Raw genomic sequence first — 18,965 nt, 5'->3', positions numbered from 1 at the left:
CGATGAACCGTGTGATTCTGGAGGAAATACCCCATTATTATTACTGTGTGTTAGATGTGTAACTAGAAAGAGAATGGAACAAGATGTGCTCAGTGGCTTTTGCTTGAATTTTCTTTGAACTTTTTGCTCAGGTGCTGGACAAGCAGTGCAGAATGGCAGCAATGTTGCTTGCTTGGGAAGGTGCCATTCCTGCTGCTTCTGCAGGCACTGACATTGGTACTGGTAGCACTGACATGGCAAGCACCGTTGGCACTGTGCAGTGCACATCAGTGATAGCCGTATTCAGGCAGTAAACATCTCTGTGGTTTGGCTCAACTACTTCACTATGCTTAAGATTCTTCGTCTGAGCAGCTTGAAGTGAAACCTGGATTGAAAGGATCTTAAAATCATTAAGGTTGCAAAGACCACTAAGATCTGTTCCAGCCATCAACCCATTACACCATGCCCAATAAACCCGTGGCACATCTACAGGTTTCTTAAACACTTCCAGGGATGGTGACTCCACCACCTCACCTCCCTGGGTAGCCTGTTTAGGACACATCAGCATGCAGGCTTGGGTGCTGGGTTTGTTAAAGTCCTGACAAGACTCCTACAGCTTCCATCTCACCTCACAAAAAGCTGAATATTCAACTGTAATGCAAAATTTCTATTGAGATCTACTTAAGACCTTCTGTATTCCTTGAAGTTAAATGTAAAAACAAAAGCTTTGCAATTGTTTTCTAAGGAGAGAATGGAAGAACTTCAACAGATCTGGCTCCCACAGCCAGCTTATTACTGTCACAATCAAGGATGACACTTAGAATTTCATTGAATCATTAAGGTTGGAAAAGACATCTAAGATCATCTAGTCTAGCATTGACTCACCACCACCTTGCTCTCTAAACCATGTCCCTAATTTTATTTATTAAGGTAATTAGATGTGATGCTATTTTTGGCCAAGATCATCTACAAAATAATTATTCCCCATCCTGGTCCCATGAAGTTACCTATGGGCATTCCCTGATGTGTACATCAGAAATGGCCTAGATCACCCTGGACTGGTTTGATTGCACAGCCTCCATTTACACCTAGCTACTGCAGAATAGATTTGCTTCCCTTTCCCCTTCCCCTCTTGCCCATGGTTCTGTAGTCCTATGCAGTGCCAGCTCACATCCCTGCACCTTTCCATTGTGACCAGCATGCTGGTTTTGTGAGATGATGACTGCCAGCATCTCCAGAGGATGGATGGTGGGAATATGGAGCCAGAAGGAGGGAGAGGGGGTGGTGGGGAAGAAGCAGATCTCCCATTCTGGCAGTAGGGATCTGTTGGATCATGTGGAGCTTCCCTGGGAAACTGCACCCTAAGACATCTCTCTTCCCCTATCTCTGGTAGCTGCATTATGTTTCTCTGTTGTTATGCTCTATACAAGGGTTTTCCAAACGTTAACTGCAGAATAGATGAAAGAAGACTGTCTGGTAGACAAGTTTTGGCTAACCATGCATTTAAAGTTTCCCTTTTCCTGCCCAAGATAAGTGTGCAATTGTTAATGCTAAATGAAAACATGAAGGGCTTTCAAGATCAAAGTTTGGTTATCTCAGAAGCCTCTGGGGCAGACAAACAGACGATAGAAGACCAACATGCTCGTGCATTCGAGGAAACATGCTGTACTCTTCTTAGTGATGCTTGCAAATACTAGATAAGCCCTTTTGGGAGTGATGCAGCGGGACAGGTGACTGTGTGTATTTGGGTGAAAGTGCACAAAGGCAGGTGTTGCATGCTGCAAGGGGAATGCATAACTTGGGAGTAAAGTGTAAGATGAAACCGAGCATGGTGGTGCTTACATATAAATAAGCAAATGTAGGTATAAATACTTTTCTATTAGACAAACCAACATGTGTCTAAACGCAGATGCTTATGATAGCTGCCCGATTAAGATTCCTTACAGAGTCCTATTGCTTGTCTCACCCTGGCCTAGTGCACTGTCTTACTGACCCATTCCTGTGGCCTGCTTGCTGTGTGACCCTCCTTGGTTGTGAGCTCTTTATGCAGTGAGGGCTGGGCTCATTGCAGCAGCACCTGGTGCTGGCACTGGGCTGTCACACAGCAGCTTTGGTCACCAGCAGCTCATGGGAGACAAAGCTGTGATTTAAATCCTGGTCCGTTGTCCATGGGTGATATGATACAAGGAGAAATAAAGGACCTTGAGTTATAGGTTAGCTGGTATGGTAAATTTTCACATCAGGTAAGGTCCTCTGTCTCTAAATCCAACAGCTGGCTAAGCAAATACTTCACCAACTCTTTCTGTTGGTTAATGGGAACACATTTTTTAAAGTTCTGAAGTTTGGATCTTGTCAGGCCTTTAAGTCTCCTCAGAGACATCTCCAAGCTAAGCAAGCCCAGCTCCCTCAACCTTTCTTCACAGGAGGGGTGCTCCAGCCCTTCGATCGTCTTCATGGCCCTCCTCTGTATCTGCTCCAGCAGCTCTGCATATTCTTGTGCTGGGAGCCCCATGCCTGGATGCAGTATTCCAGGTGCAGCCTCTGAGGGCAAAGTAGAGGGGGACAATCATCTCCCTTGCCCTGCTGGCCACCCCTCTTTTGATGCAGCCCAGGATAGTCGCAGCTAGACATGTAATCCACGGGGGATGTAACAGCACTACTGAAGCAGATCGTGGTTTAATCCAAAGCAGGGCAGTTCTAAGCTCATTTCCCTGCCAGCAGAAGGGGCAGCATGTTGTGCTCATTTCAGCATTGGTTGGCGGAAACATTAAAGTCTCTCTGTTGGCGTTTGAGCATTAACTTAGTCACAGCTGGCAACCAAGAGTGGTTTCAACAGGTATGTTTTGCTGTACTTGCTGACTGCCTGTCTTATAGCCAGAGTTGACTGATAGCTCACTCAGCAGTAACTACTTCTTGATCCCAGATTGCCACTGGACTCTGTCGCATGTTCTGTGAGTCCCTCATTTCTCTTATAAATGTACATCATCATTCAGTGTGTCTGCAAGCATCAGTTGACCAAAAAGCAAGATTCTCAAAAGCACTTATTTTTATTTTATTAGAAATTGCCTTTGTGTACAGGTTGCAGCTCTCTGAATTAGGTGTAACTGTAATGACATCTAATGTCTTAGATGTCATCATCTTCTTGGCAGGTTTTTAGATGTGCCTTTTTCACAAGCCTATATAGGAGGCAGCACCTTCCCCAATTCACACTTCAGTTAATTGTTTCATTAAATAGTTAGGGAGCTTTTTAGATGAGCTTTGTGTGAGTAGTACCTGTAATTCCGTGTCTTCTTTCTTTCTGATTAGAGAAGAATGAAACATGTTTCTTATGTTCTTCCTGGAAAAACAAAATGAAAGATATGGTTCAACAGAAATTTGTTTGCCTTATTATCAGCGTTTGCATGTGACTTTCCTTTTACAAGAGAGGTTTTACATGGTAAACAGATGTCAATTTTGAAGCTGTGAGAGAAAGGTCAGAATCAGTTCTCAGTGGTCTTCCATGGGTCTTGCTTCAGGAAGATTATCACTTATGAAAACTTCTTAGTACATCGGAGTATGTAACTATCAGAGTCATTAACTTCTGCTGTATTATAGAACTTACAGGTCCATAAGCTTTGTTTCTTATTTGGAGAAGTAAACAGTCAACCTTTTTTACTCTGGTGAGGGTCAAAAGTTCATTGGCATTCAAAGATGCAATTAAGTCAATGGTGCATAGCAGTAACAGTTACTAGAGTAATGCAATCAAGAGATTGTGGCATTAATGTATTGCTCTATCATAGAAATATATTAAGCATACAGTTACATAATTAATCAAATGTTATCACTGTGCTTAGAACAGCATTAACACTCCAGTGATGCACAACTGTGGCAGTATAGATACACACTAAGAGGAGTGAGGAGTTAAGAACTACCCAGTGGTTACTTCCCCTGCAGACAAGTCCAGACTGATTGTCAGATATCAACCAATCTTATATGGCACTTCTGGAGATAGAATTCACTGAGATTAGATTTTGTGATCTGCCTCAGCCCATCTAATACTGCATGTACTTTTTGACCCCCTGCACCATGTTCATGTACCAACTTTAGTTCTCCACCAGTGGCTGCATTTCTATTAGTGAAGATATATCTATCTATCTATCTATCTATCTATCTATCTATCTATCTATCTATCTATCTATCTATCTATATCTATATCTATATATATATATATATAGTGAAGATATATATATATATATATATATATATATGGATATATATATATCCACATACTCACATGTATGTACCTAAGGTTCCTGGGCCAGGAATCTCAGTTTCTCCTGTTTTTCAGTGAAATTTCTGGTTATTCAGCATTTCTGTAAATTTCGATGGAAGGCTGTCATTTGCTCAGGTTTTTCCCTTAAGCTGTTTCAATAATTGAGTCGCTCCAGCCAGCAGCTCTGTGTTGAAGTAGCTAACAATGCATGTGCAAACAGCGATCACTCTTGCTCTATGCACACAGTAAGGCGGATGTTGTAAGAGTGGTTTGGGCTGTATATTTTGTGTATTCCATTCCAGATGGAGTGAATCATTAACCTCTGTCTCAGGTTAGCAGAGATTAGCAGGGAAGCAAAGAGTACTGTATGTGTAGTGTGCGCAAGAATGGGTTTTATTTATTTTAGATTATAGGAGCTGCCTATAAACAGGTAAAGGAGACTGCTCTGATGTTGATGCTTGTGCAGGGAAGGAAGAATTAATATTCCATAGGCAGCCTTACTTTGCTGTGCGCTGCACATAGTGCACAACCTCAGCTCCTGTGGGGGCAGCGGCCACGGGCTGGCAGCATGACAGGAGTGTTCCTATCGCTTGTCATTATTATTTACTATTTGTATAGAGATAGCGCCTAGGAATTCAAGCTATTCATCAAGTCCCTGCAGGGGTAGGCACTGTGTGCTCAAAAGAAAGATAAAGTTCTTGCAACACAAATCTTGGCCATAGCTTGTGGAAGGTTTTTGCAGCGAACACGGAGGCTAAGAGTGACATCCCTAAAGCACAGAGAAAAGTACTGCTGCAGTGGGGAGATGCAGAACTTACAGTGTGTGGGATGGGATGGGATGGGATGGGATGGGATGGGATGGGATGGGATGGGATGGGATGGGATGGGATGGGATGGGATGGAGGAAGCTCTGGGGACAGTGTTCGAGAAAGAGCCCACTCCTTTCCTCCTGAGTCACATCTGTAGGGTAAGACCTGGCTGAAGCCAGGAAAGAGGTCAGCCAGCTTTTGCTGTTGGATAAATGGACAAGGATGAGGCAGTGATCTGTGCACCACATGCCAATCAAGCTATTTCTTTTATCTGTAGACTCTGGTGCTTTTTGAAGTGTAAAAATGTAAGCATTCCAGTGCTTTCTGTGATGTAAAATTTAAGAACTTGAAGGATCCTGTCACAGCAGAAAATGTGAGCTCCTTTGCAGTCCAGTTGACCTCGTGCCATGGGCTTCTTCATCCCTTCTATCAACTGTCCAGGTGCTGAGTGCTAACTTGGAGATACCTCCTGGCTTAGGGCCTGCTCTCAGAAGCAGGCAGTCCCTCCCAAAGGGCCAGACCCTTCCACCTTTCTTATGGCTTATTCTGCTGTTTATATTTGAAACCTCTGCTTTGTGGTTGGCTCTTTTGCCTCTCTCTTCCTGGCACAGCACATTTTTGTGGCCACGTTTGTTGTTAATTTTTCTGTGTCAAAGGCAAGGGTTGAATTCAGTAACCTGGTCAAACTTCTGTGGGAAGAGGTTAAACCAGTGAAGAACTGGCAAATGGAATGAAAGTCATGGTAAGAACATGAACAGGTTTGGTACCTGTGCCTAGGTTTGAAAGAAGAATACACCCCATAAAAAAGCAACACAAAACAAAGTACAGAAACAGTCTTTGAAGAGAAGCTGCATTGAGGTACTACTAATTACTAATTACTAATTACATTGTAATCATAATGATGGGAACTGCAAAGCTGGAGATGTCAGCAGAAGTGCTGGCATTCATTGGGTGAACCACACTTCACATGTTGGCTTGCAACAGTTTTCTTTGAGCAAGAGCAGGGCATAGAAATATGCATTCTAAACAATTCTGATGTGTAAACCATTGGATTTAAATACAGCTTAAACCTTAACAAGGGTCCTTACTTACAATGATTTGACTCAGACATATTAGTATTATGAATAGCATGGTGAGGCAGTTTTGCAAAGGTAGGCTACCTTAGTAGAAGGAAAGGTAAGAAGGATCCCTATCCTTAAAGAAGGATAAAGTATTTAAAGCAGCACTGCCAGGACAGCGCTCTACACTGAGAGTAGAAGTATCAATATGTGCAGCCACAGTCCTTCATTTTTGGAAAATTCTGAAGCATAGAGGGAGAACAAGTTTCATGGAAGCACAGAGCAAGGGAAAAGGTAGCCCAGAGGCTCACTCAGGCTTTGAAGGAGCCCCTGAAGTTGGAGGAGGCCCCATGCAGTGGTGGTTCCCTGCTTGAGGCTTCTCTTTATTTGGTCTGGCTTAAGCATCTCTGGACTGTCTCCACATGGTGACCTTCACTGTGGCAGTGATCAGACGGGCTTTTTGTTGGGTTTTCAGTTGGGTCTTTACAAACCGATTTATTGCATGACCACATAAAACCTTCTGGAGAATCATGGAGGGAGAAACAGCCTTACAGCATTTCACTCAGCTATGGTGTAAGGCTGTGATTTTCAGATACAGCAGATCTATCTGCAGGCTTCCTCTGCCTTGCTCTTATCGCTTCCCTTGCACTTCTCACTGCTGTTCATGAGATCCAAAGTTCAGGGAACTGTATCAGTTGCAGACAAGTGAGAAAAGATTAACTTTCTGAACAGGCTCAGCACGTGATGCCAGGGGTGAGAAAGCAGACAGAAATGCATGGTGAGGGTCAGAGATAAGGCACCATATAGCCACTGCTGGGTTTGCTTGGCCAGCCCCTCAGTACTTCATTTGCCTTCACACAACCGAGGACAGGTATTTGTTTGATTCCTACCTCCTAATTTCAGACTCCTATTGAAGATGGGCTATAAAAATAAGGTTGAGTTTAAGTGCATGATGCAAAGAAGAAACAGGTGGCCTAGAAAGCACTTGTTGGCACTCTGTTAGGTTTATTTCTCATTCAAGGTTTTTAGCTTTACTTCAGTGCTCCTGTCAGGGTGTTGTGCATGAACAGAGGCAAACGTTGATATATGTATTACAGCTCTATAATTTTGCAGTCTTCTTAGTTTATTTCTTACGAGTGCCTCAATCCAGTAAATGCATTCGGGTATCAAAGGTGCACTTAGAGATAATTAAAAAATATGCCTGTTTGGGATTCCTAATTCAGAGCAAGTACAGAAGCTAGTTTTTGCATAAGGGAGCTGTAATTCTTCATTTCCTTGCAAGTGTGTGGGTGATAACATGAGATACCACACTATGTCACAGGGTTTTGCAAGAAGAGAGCTCTCTGATTTGTGTGGAGCACCTGGGACTGGCAGCAGTGGGTTTTACAGCAGAATTGAACTGGTGTGTCAGGCTGCTGCTGCAGAAAAGGGCAGGGGAGCTGGGCTCCTGCTGTGCAGGAGGGCTGCGCTAGTGCTTGTCTGACCCTATGGTGAGCAGCCTGGGGAACTCAGCTGGGTTACAGTGATCACAGAATCACAGAACCATTAAGGTTTGGAAAAGACCTCTAAGATCATCTAGTCCAATTGTCCACTTACAAGCATCATTGCCCACTAAACCATTTCCCTGTGTACAACACCTACACCTTTCTTCAATGCTCCAGGGATGGCAACTCCTTAGGCAGCCCATTCCAATGCCTGAACATTCTTTCAGAAAAAAAGTTTTTCCTGATATCCAATGCCAGTGACAGTGCACATGGAAAGTTCAGCAGGCCTGAACTGCTCAGAGGTGAGCAGTTCTAGAGCCTCCACAATCCTACTGACTTCTGATGGAGTTGAACTATGATACAGCTGTGCCAGGCCAGGAGACCCTTTTCACTCTTTTTGCCCATTTTTACCTTGCTATGTCCTACTTACCTTAAGCTGTCTCAAGAACTCATTAAACCTCTCCCTGAGTGAATTTCACTTACTAGCTTGGCAGAGGAGACTAGGCAAGGAACAAAGATTGTTGCCAAAAAGCCCTGGAAATGTATCTGAAATCAGAGTGGGACCCTATTTTGCTATGCTTATTCTGACAAATAAAACTGTGCACTTTGCAAACCAGTAAGTTATCCAGTCAGTGGTAGGAACTCCCTATTACTGTCAGAACTTAAATTGTTAAATTGCTTAAGGTGAGATCCTCTGTGTAGGCTCAGATGGTTTGTCAGAACTTTTCTTGGACGTGAGAGATTCCACATTAGATTTGTATACTTCAAACAAATGCCTGAAGCTGGACAGACACCCTCTGGCCATGATACACTGCTGCTGGATGGCCTTTCTCATCATTGGGCTGCCAAGAGCCACGTGCTGCTGACTATCAGTACTACAAAGAATAAAGAACCCATTGACACTGGGAATCCCGAAGATCACATCCCAGAGCAGTGCAAGGCACAGTGCAGCAGATGGAAAGATGGCCTCACTCCCATATTGCTTATAGTCCAAGTGTAAAATAAAAGGATAGCAAATGGATACAGTCGTGTGCAGAGATAACACAACTTCTGAAACTGCTGGCTGTTGTGCTGGAAGTGCAGCTTCAGCACACCGCCTGCTTAGATGTTGTGCTTTTTGGTAGAGATCACAGCAATGATGGGCAGGATTTGGGGCACTGCATCCAGATATCTCTGTGCATGTTTGGGTGAGAGTGTCTCCTGTTGAGACAACAAGCAGAAGCTGCTTGATTGAAGATTTAAAACCTAATGGCAAAGATGGAACCAAATGGCCAGCTAGAGCAAGAGCCAACATTGCTTGAGAGGTGGTGATGGCAGAGATGGCATCTCGAGAGTAAAGGTAAGCACAGTAATATAATGTTTGATGTGACAGAAGAGGAGGAGGAGGCAATGGAAGGAATCCGGAAGATGGGCAATGTGATTGAGATGAAGAGCTGAAGAAATTATCTTTCCAAGGGCATTCTAGCTAGATAAGAGCAAACAAGATGGTGTTTGCCAAGGGCAAAGCACAGAACAAGTCTTGAGGTATGAGATAATAGGGAGAAATTGGAACAACCCCAGAGATGAGAAATCCAAAGGTGTTCTGATGAAAAGCAGTACTAACACTATCATATCTATAATTTATGGATGTCATAACATCTACCTGATTTGGGAAGATTCTCCCATCCTTTAAGAACACAGCTGTCATCTTGCACAGAGATCTTTCACCTTGCATTGTGGAGTTTTCCCTGCCTTTATTTCCTTGTTTGTCTCACTGAGAGCTATTGCCAAAACTGGTTTAATGCCATAATGTTCCCATTATTGTTCAGCTGAATTGTTGTAGGATCTACTGGCTCTGTGTTTGCACCACTTTCTTGCTGTATTGGGCCAAATGCGTTTATTGGCAGGAGTTAAAAAGAAGTGTTTGCATGTTGTATCTGTTGCTCTTTGCATTGTGACTTGTATCTTCAAAGCACTGGGGATTCTTACAGCAGGCCTGTGTATTCCTTTGTGTTTTTACAAGCCGTTCTCAGCTCTGATGTAGCAGGCAATCCAAACTTAGGGCATAATTACAACATGGTTCATAAAAACAATGATTTTTAATTTAATTCAAATGAGCACTGCAGAACATTCACAGGAAGCTGAAATTGCCAGAGCCTGTCTGAGGAATCAGAACCCAACACTTACGCACATCCACTCTGGGAAGAGAATCTGACAGCACATGGCCAACACATCACTCAAAGTTAGGATTGCAAATAAAGGAAATGACTTCTGAAGAGATACTAGCTAAGAATTATTTATAGTGCTGATTGTCTGTGGCAGAACAATTTCCTTTCATTTCTTGCAGAAAAGATCCTTCTCTTGATAATCACACATCCTTTTCTGCAGAAGCGTAAAACTGTATAGTGCAGAAATCAAGGTGATATAATAGAAAGCTGTTAATTGTTTCCTGATTCTCAGGATGTAATTAACTTACACTTTCCTCTGGCAGAAATCAGTTTTAATAAGACATGGAAAGAATAATTTCTAGCTTAAATTGCTATTCTGGTGTTCAGTCAGAGGAAATAGAGTGAGATTGTGAAATGAAGAAGCCGTAAGTAGCATCATCACGCACAAAAAAAGACTGTACAAATACTATTTTGAGATTTGCTGGTTACTGTTGGCTGCACCGATGTAAATGAAAGGTGGTAGGGAAGACAAGGAGACAGACTTCTTGGAGTTGCACAGGGACAGGACAACAGGCAGTGAGTGCCATCAGCAAGAGAAAATCCCATGAGATGTCTGAAGAAAATCATTTGCCACAAGGATAGGTAAAAAAATGGATAGGGACCTGGAGAAATTTTGGAGTTTCCATCCTTAAAGACACTGATGTCTCAACTCAACTTCTGACTTACTCTTGACTAACTTATACTAACTAGAGTAACTTGTACTAACTGGACCTGCTTTGAACACAAGTTGGACCAGATGACCTTGAGGCCTCCCTTCCGACCTGAATTACTTGCAGTTTCATGAAAACATAGTGTGATGTCATATTGTTTTAGCTGTAGTAAATGATATTATCAAAGTTTTGTTACTGGTTAATAACCAGTGACTACCATCCTATCCATTGTACTGGTGGGAGGGCTTGAGAGAATATTTTCTAACGTTCTTCAGTGGAAGATGAGTTGGGTTAATTTGTACAAGTGATGTGGTGGTTGTCAGTACCACTTCTTTCACTATGTCCAGCTGTTCAAGCAAATTTAAGGGCTAGAAAAAATCCAGTTCCAAACAAATGTTCAAGAACTTTTGAAATCTCTCAGTCCCCAAATCTGGATTTCTATGGTGAGTGTGAAGGTGAGATTGTGGTTTCATTGACCATGCTGTCTTAATCTGGGCCAGGATTTTACCCCTCATTATGTGAGATTCATGAGATGCCAATATTTCAACTCATTCCACCACCAGGAGAGCTTTTCAAAGTGAATATAAGTTTATCTTTAGATCCATTTCTTAAGAACTTAGGAGTGGAAATGAAAGTGTGCATACTTTGGACATAATGTTTTATATCAGTCTTTGAAAGACTATGATAGAGAGAAGAATGAGAGCTATATAAGGAGTAATACATGCTAGAAGGCTGAAATATCACTTTAATGCCAGAAATCACATTGGCTGTGTCATGTTGGCATTACAAGTAGAGCAGCAATCTCAGGGCAAACCACCTGCTCCTACTATCTTACTGCCTGCACAGCGATGGGACAAGAAGATCAAGTGCTCTCATATCATCTCATATAGACTTTGTGTAAAAAGTGACAATTTATTGTTTATTTTTGTGCCTAAATAAATTATTGCCTTTCCATAGTCCTGCAAAGAGAGCTTTGCATGTGGAAAATGGAATTTCAGTCTACATTAAAGGTAAGGGAGGTATAAGAGCTGTTAACTCTTTCTTCCTCTGTCTCATCTACTAATGTGTTTGGAAGGTAAAGAGTTGTATTCCTTTGTCTTTATGGATGTAGTGAAAAGCCTATAAATAAGTCAGTTATGTGCCTCACCATTATCCTGGTTGCTTTTTTAAATAATACTATTTCTCTCAACACATGGAAAGTAATGAGATTGGTCTTTTTCCTTTTTGTACCGTTTTGCTTTATCACAGTGACATAAGGACTAGATCCTTTGAAATATTTCATAATGGTTCCTATAAAGTGGTGTTTTTTCCAAGTGCTGTACTTTGGGCATACTATAATGAATCTAGCAGTGGTGTTTGCAGGATAATTGCTTGCATTCTCTCTGTTTGGCTGCAGTGGTTCTAGAGCTGCTCCAAATGAACTTACTAAGGGCTTCATATGATTTGTTTTTTAAATCTGTAAATCAACACCAGCTGAAGCAGTGTATTCTACATAATTCCACATGAAATATACTTGTGCTTCATGTTGATTTCTTTTCTGATGAATCCGGAACATCTGAGTTTATACGAGGCCAGTAACAACAGCACTCTTGGGAGACACATTACTGGGGCAAAGGAGGAAGAAAAAGGGATTGCGTAAACTCTTCAGGAGAAAAACAATAAACATGGAAAGAAAAATTTGCTTAAACTTATAGTAGGTGGAGAAAACTTCCAGTGGACTGGAACTGTGACATTTTGTTGCAGGCTGAAGGCTGTACACAGCACATGCAAACAAAAATCATTACTCCACCTCAGAAAAGGATAGACTGTGGAAAAATGACTAAACCGTGGCATGCTTGCTAGCATGCCCCCATGGGTCTGGGTGGTTATAGTGAGATGTGCCCCTAACCTACCTGCCCAGCTGTGGTCTTCTTACCATCTGGAAGTGACCATCCCCTGGCTGCCCACTGATCCTGCCTTTCTTCAGGACAGGCGATCTCATATCTTAGAATGATAGAATCATAAGGGTTGTGAAAGACCAGTGAGATCATCCAGTTCAACCCCAACCCATCCCCACCATGTCCACTAACCATGTTCCTCAGTGCTACATCTCCACATTTCCCAAACACCTCCAGGGTTGGTGACTCCACCACCTCCCTGTGCAGCCTGTTTCAATACTGCACCACTATTTCTGAGACAAAGGTTTTTCTAATATCCAACCTGAGCCTCCCCTGGTGCAGCTCAATGCTGTTACCTCTTGTCCTATCACTTGTTACCTGGGATGACCTGAATAAATAAATTGGATTTAGGAGTAACTGGGCCATTCATGCTGACAGTGAGTGAATATCTGAGTTTGTGTCAAGACAGAGTGCAGGCCCTGACTTCTGATCTGTTTCTATCTTGCTGCCCATCTGAAGTCTATCCCAAACTATTGGCTTCAAGGCCAGGTTGGATGGGGACCTGGGTAGCCTGATCTGGTGTTAAATGTGGTAGGTGGCCCTGCCTGTGGCGGGGGGTTGGAGATTCATGGTCATTGAGGTCCCTTTCAACCCAGGCCATTCTGTGTGTGTGTGTTTGTGATTCTCTGTATTGTTTTGGATTCATGTTCAGGCCTGAACCACTGCTTGTAGTACTTTGTAAACATTACCGTATTTTTGTAGTCTAATTCTACCAGCATTCAACTATGGCTGAGATCATATGTAAGGCCAGTGCTGTTAGTTGGTGAATAAGGATCAGGGTGCACGTTCTGAGCTATTAAAGCAATAAAAGTCACGATCTGAATTTACTGTCAGAGCGCATAAATACCTGTTCACTGAGCTTTCTGCATGTGTGGAGAGATAATTTAGCCTGGAATGAGAAATGACAAACACATGGCAGAGCAATGAGAGCAGGCTGTTTGGTGAAGCAGGCAGAACTTCTCTAGGTTCGTTGTGTATTTATTTACTTACTCATTTATCATTTTAAAGGAAATTTTCCATTTAATTTTAAGAGCAGAGGATAAATGCTTTTGTAATGTCGATCTTTTCAAAGCTTATCTACTTCTGAACATTTAACAAGGCCTAATCAAGCATGACAAGATCCTTCATAGCAGACTGACAGAAGGAACTGCTCATAAAGAGTGGTTATGCAGCAGTTGTGTATCTGTTTGTGTCAAGTATCTGATGTAGAAGAGCGCTGAGCACAACCAAAGAAGCCATAGATGTTTGTAAAAGTAAAATCCTTTAAAATGAACCAGTCTTTAAATGAACTGTTACTAGTATATTTCCCTTAGTGATAGGGTGCTTCATTAGCCTGCCAGAATTGAAGTCCATGAGTAACTTTGTGTCACTGACTAATCTCCTTAAATTCACATACCATAACTGTTCCCTTTACGTGCTTGTATGGCCTAGATAAAGCGATTTAAACCAGACAGGAACATTCTTTATCATTAAACTATCGTTTATCATAATGTGATCATTTCTGTTCTTGAAAAATAAATACTGCAATGTTGTGTTTCAGAATGGAATTATTGCTTATCATTTGGCATAGATACATTTGGAACTAATTTAATGTACTCTGGAGCAATCAATAGTTTTCCAACACATTTTGCATTCTTCACTGTGGATGGATTTCTCCTTTATTTGTCACTTCCTGTAAAGCCTTGTGAAATATTACAAATTTCTCTTGAAGAAAAAGAATGTATAAATGAGCAGAATGTTAATTGGGATTATACTGCTTTGTTGCCTCTAGCTGGCAGTGAAGGTCATATTTCACACTTAAAGCAATGTTTTTCTTAAGGAAATATGACAACTTAAGGGAACTGAAAAAGGCTGTAACATGAGTCTCCTTGGGCTTCTATCCCATTTTGATATATTTACTTTAATAATTACAGACATAATATTATTTCAGAAAATAAAATAAAAATTCATGTGACACAATGTAAAATGAGACAAATTTCAGGCTTAAATAGAGCAGGGTGACAGTGATTCTTCAGCCAGCTAGTTATTCGTGGTAGCTTCTCAACTGAGGGCCGAACAGTGCCTACAAACCCAGTGATATGAGTCTCATCAGGATGAGTGGGTGTTGTATGTGGAGGCAAGAAAACCAACAGGATACAGACATACAGAGGCTTCACCCAAAGATAAGTGCAGATTTGGGTGGTGGAGAGGGCAAAGTGGTCCTTTGCCATGGCTCCTGGCATCTCTGCTTTGATTTAGCAAGGATGCAGACCTGCCCCTTGGTCTCCAGGGATGTTGCCAACCAACTGATGGGATTTTCTCACAGCAGACACCCAGCCAATTTTCACACAGTTACACGTCACAAAGGTCATAGGATTTCCCTCCAGTGTTGTTGGAAAACATGTTACAAGTTTCATGTTGACTATAAACTACTGACAGGACAGTTTGATACTGGTCCTTCCAGTCAGCCATCTAAGAACCAGTGCATATTTGCATATTAAACATGGAAACCAACCTCTGCTTTAAAAACAAGGAAGGATGCTTACAAATGTGGACATCTTTTGTCATACTGGCATCTTTAGTGCTTTATCAAGAATAGCAGGTGCCAGGTTTACGTGGAAGTAATACACACCCAAGCAAAACCCTCAAACACAGCCTGTTCTCTCTTTCAGAACTATAAAGCATGTGTGTCCCGGTGGCGCAGTGGTTAAAAGACGCCGCCTTGCAACACTGGGGCCCGGAGTTCGAATCCCCCCTGTGGCGCAAGTGGTAGAAGTGCCGCTCTGCTACACAGAGGCTCGAATCCCGGGGGCTGGACTCGATGATCTCTAAGGTCCCTTCCAACCCGCACGAAACTATGAAACTATGAAACTATGAAAAGCATGTTCTTGTGAGTTATGTATGGCTACATACCTTCTAATACACACTTAATATATATGGATTGTTTAGTCCATTGGGTAATGCTGCATTCACATCATTGCACAAAATCAAGAATGGAATTAAGACAATGTGTTGTTTTATTATCATTTGCCCTGGGTTCTCCCTTGCTGTCTCACAGAATTACTTCCATGACACCCAGACCCAGCCCCCTGTGCACACACTTCAGTTTATACACTCAGCAATTAATGCATTATAAGCTAATTGCATCTATTAGTCCATTAAGAGAAACCACATGCCGTTACTTATGTGGAAGCCAAACCTCTGACTCATTTCTCATTGAAACTAATACAGACTTTATTGACCCCTTCAAGACAGTTTCTGTCTATTTATCTACATAACCACTTCTACTTAATTTAAGCAGCAAATGCCTCAATATAGTCAGGACTTGAAATCTTTTTCCTCAGTTGAAACAGGACTTTCAATAGGCCATGATTCCTGGTATAGAGCATTCCAGAATATTCTTCCTACCTGTAATACTCCCAAGGTTGTTTACAGAAATCAGAAATCAGTCCTATAAGTATAAAAGACAGGACTGGAAAGTCTTCTGACTGGATCCCTAATCACATTTCTCCAAAAGGTAGGTAAATTATTATTCAAGTAAGAAATTAAAAATCTTGCTCTAAAACTTTGTCTAATTTGACCTTAGCTTCTTATAGTTCTTGAATGACGATGGCACGTAGGCCGTACAATATTTAGATGGTGCCTTGCAGTGTCACATACAGCGACAGGAACAGTTTCCCGTCATTTCAGGAAACATCTCAATTACTACGACCTATGAGTGTGGTTGGGTTTTGTGTGGTCTCAGAGTACGTACAACTTGTAGTCAGCAACAGTGCATCCTTCTGTGTATTCCACTGTTTATTATTCCCTGTTGCATCAGTTAAGCTTTATTTTATAGGTTAGTGGTCAACCACTGGATTTCAACAGACTTCTGGAGGACAGTGGAGAAAAAAATCACTCTAATCATGTCTACTTTTAGGGCTGCAACCTGCACAGATGTAGGAGATTAAAAATACAACAACAACAAAAGCAAATAAATTGGTATAAAAATACAGTAAGTATTTTCTTAAGGAAATCTAGTTCAGAATGCCACTTCTGTTCACTATTTTTTCACTCAGTGTTTTCACAGCTCCTTCCAAAATAGAAATAAAGCGCAGTATACAGTTATACAAAACATGAAAAAGGAAGCTATTTATTTAGAATGTGAAGAGAGAAAAAGAGTGTGATGATTTTAATATAACATAATGTATACAGAAGGAGTATTGCTTCTATGGTTATTTTAAGCAGAACCTGCATATTTCTTGGAAGTGGATACTAAATCTTGAATCATAGTCTGGATATAAAAATCTGATTGCTATCAGTGGTACATGGCACTAAGTATTTTATTACTCATTTTATCACCTGTCAGGTACTGGCTATTTATGCTTAATGATGTTCACGGTTACACAGCACAGTAATTGGATAATTCACTGGCTGCTATTTAGAGTTTTGTAGAGAGAGGGAAGAAAAATTGCTCGAATGAATTGAGATACTATTGCAGTGTGACTTATTAATGATGAAGGCGGAAAATCTTTTGCTTACTTTCAGCAGCACTGCTAGGAACTGCTGAAAGGAGCGCAAACAGCCAGTGGTCTTGGTCTCAGCCTTGGTCTGTGAAATACTTCCTTTATTGAGAGTGACTTTTGGCAAAGGTCCATGAGAATTGGTGGGCTTTGGGTTATTCACAGAATCATAGGACTCTTAAGGTTGGAAAATGCGCTAAGATCACTTTGTCTAACCATCACCACGTGCCTGTGATAGCTCTAAACCACATCCCTTATGTGACATCTGCCCTTCTCTTGAAGACCTCAGGGATGGTGATTCCACCACCTCTCTGGGCAGCCAGTTCCAATACTTTATTCTGAGAAGAAATTTTTCCTAAAATCCAATCTGAATTTCTCCTGATGCAACTTAAGGCCATTACCCCTTGTCCTTTTGCTGTTGTCAGGGAGAAGAAAACACCCACCTCGCCACAGCCTCCCTTCAGGGAGTTATTGTGTAAACTCACCAAGGGGTGTCTATAACAATAGCCTTCCTATGGTTCCTGATCTGAACTTTGAAACTGTGGTGATTTCCCTCTCAGTTATGGTAGAAGTCTTCAGTTTAGATTTAGGAAGATACTTTTATCCCTAGAAGATTAGTCTCCATTGTACTTATTGATGTAATTAGCCTAAGAATATCCTTGCAATGGAGACGGACTAATAATGTGAATAAAACCTAGTTGATGAACACAAGCAAAGATAGGTTGTTGTCAGGTGAAATGGGTACTGGTTCTTTCAAGGATCCACATAGCAATATCACCTGGACCTTGACCTGAACGCATTGGTCCCATGAATGCATCCCACTTCATCTGCACAGGACGAAGGGGATAGCTGATCTCTAAATGTACCTGAGAGAAGGCTGCAGCAAGGTGGGTGTTTGTCTCTTTTCTCAGAGTTTAGCTTAGACATCAGGAAGAATTTCCTCACAGAGACACTGGTGAGGCACTGGAACAAACTGCTCAGGGAGTAGGTGGGTTAACCAGCCCTGGAGATATTTATGAGATATATGGATGTGGCCCTTATGGATGTGGTTTAGTGGTGGACTTAGTACTGTTAGGTGATGGCTGAACTTGATGATTTCTGGATGTTTTCCAGCCTCAGTGATTCTGTAATTCTATGGTAAACACAGTTAGATTTGACCTTCTTACAGAGAGGGAGGTCCGTGAGCTCCTGAGATTTAAGAGCTTCCACTCCAGCTGGGGTGGAGCAGGCAGATTTCACTTTCCTTGTGACTGAGGCACGTGAAATAATAACTCGCCTACACTTCATGTTTTCTTGTTTGCAAAACCCAGTTTCATGCTTTTGAGTGAGGCAGAAGCATTCGAGGTTGAAGTGTGCAGGCAGTTATAAGTGTTAGTTGTGAAAAGTGAAATGCAAGTGAAACGACTTGGCAGGCAGCAAGACTGGCAGCTTTACAGCTTCATGTGGACATGAGTAGAAAGTGTCATTAGAACTGTAGCTTTGCCAGATACCGAGTTTGCCTGCTTCCCTAAGAAGAGAGCAGAGGCGATGCTGTTGAACTATCTTCAGGCATGGGTTTATCACAGCATGAATAGAAGAGTAAGAGGGTCAGCAGTCCTCTCTCTGCATTCCTTTACCTCATAGGGTCAAACCAAACAGAAAAGCCTACATAAGATTTCCCAAATCTGACATGAATTTCATATACATAGTATATTTACATTCATTGTTTAAACAAATCAACAATATTATGATGTGCTGTTTTAAATGAAGACCAGGCATAAGGTCAGATTATTGCACCTTTGAGTTTTAAGAATACAGCTTTGGCTTTGTAAGCAGTCTTCAGTTTTATGACAGATCAGGACAAAAGCACAGATCTCATTTCCCAGACACACAGTCTGGAATAATCACCATGAAGGCTCTGGGTCTGCATTTCTGGATTGATTCTGTGGGCTGAAAGAGTATCTCCAAGAAGTGTCATGTTGATTTCATCTTAGATCCTGCGCCATGCCAGCCTTGGATGCCCAGTGCTTGTTTTGACCCCTTCCCATGTCAGAAGGGCATAGTGAGTATTTGGGATGTTGCTGTGCACTCTCAGTGACCTTATTACCTTCACAGTTTATAAAAGAGGC

General features: G+C 41.8%; 1 protein-coding gene across 3 annotated transcripts in view; it reads left to right on the top strand.

Annotated features, from left to right (window-relative positions):
* DEPTOR (DEP domain containing MTOR interacting protein) overlaps positions 1 to 18,965 on the top strand; it is a 63,435-nt gene that overhangs the window by 1,171 nt on the left and 43,299 nt on the right. The gene's annotated exons all lie outside the window — the stretch shown is intronic.

Source organism: Coturnix japonica, chromosome 2 (assembly GCF_054131305.1).
Source record: "Coturnix japonica strain WE chromosome 2, WE-NBRP24, whole genome shotgun sequence".
Classification (NCBI taxonomy): Eukaryota; Metazoa; Chordata; class Aves; order Galliformes; family Phasianidae; genus Coturnix; species Coturnix japonica.
Note: the sequence above shows the minus strand (reverse complement) of the source record. Positions and strands in the feature narration are given on the sequence as shown.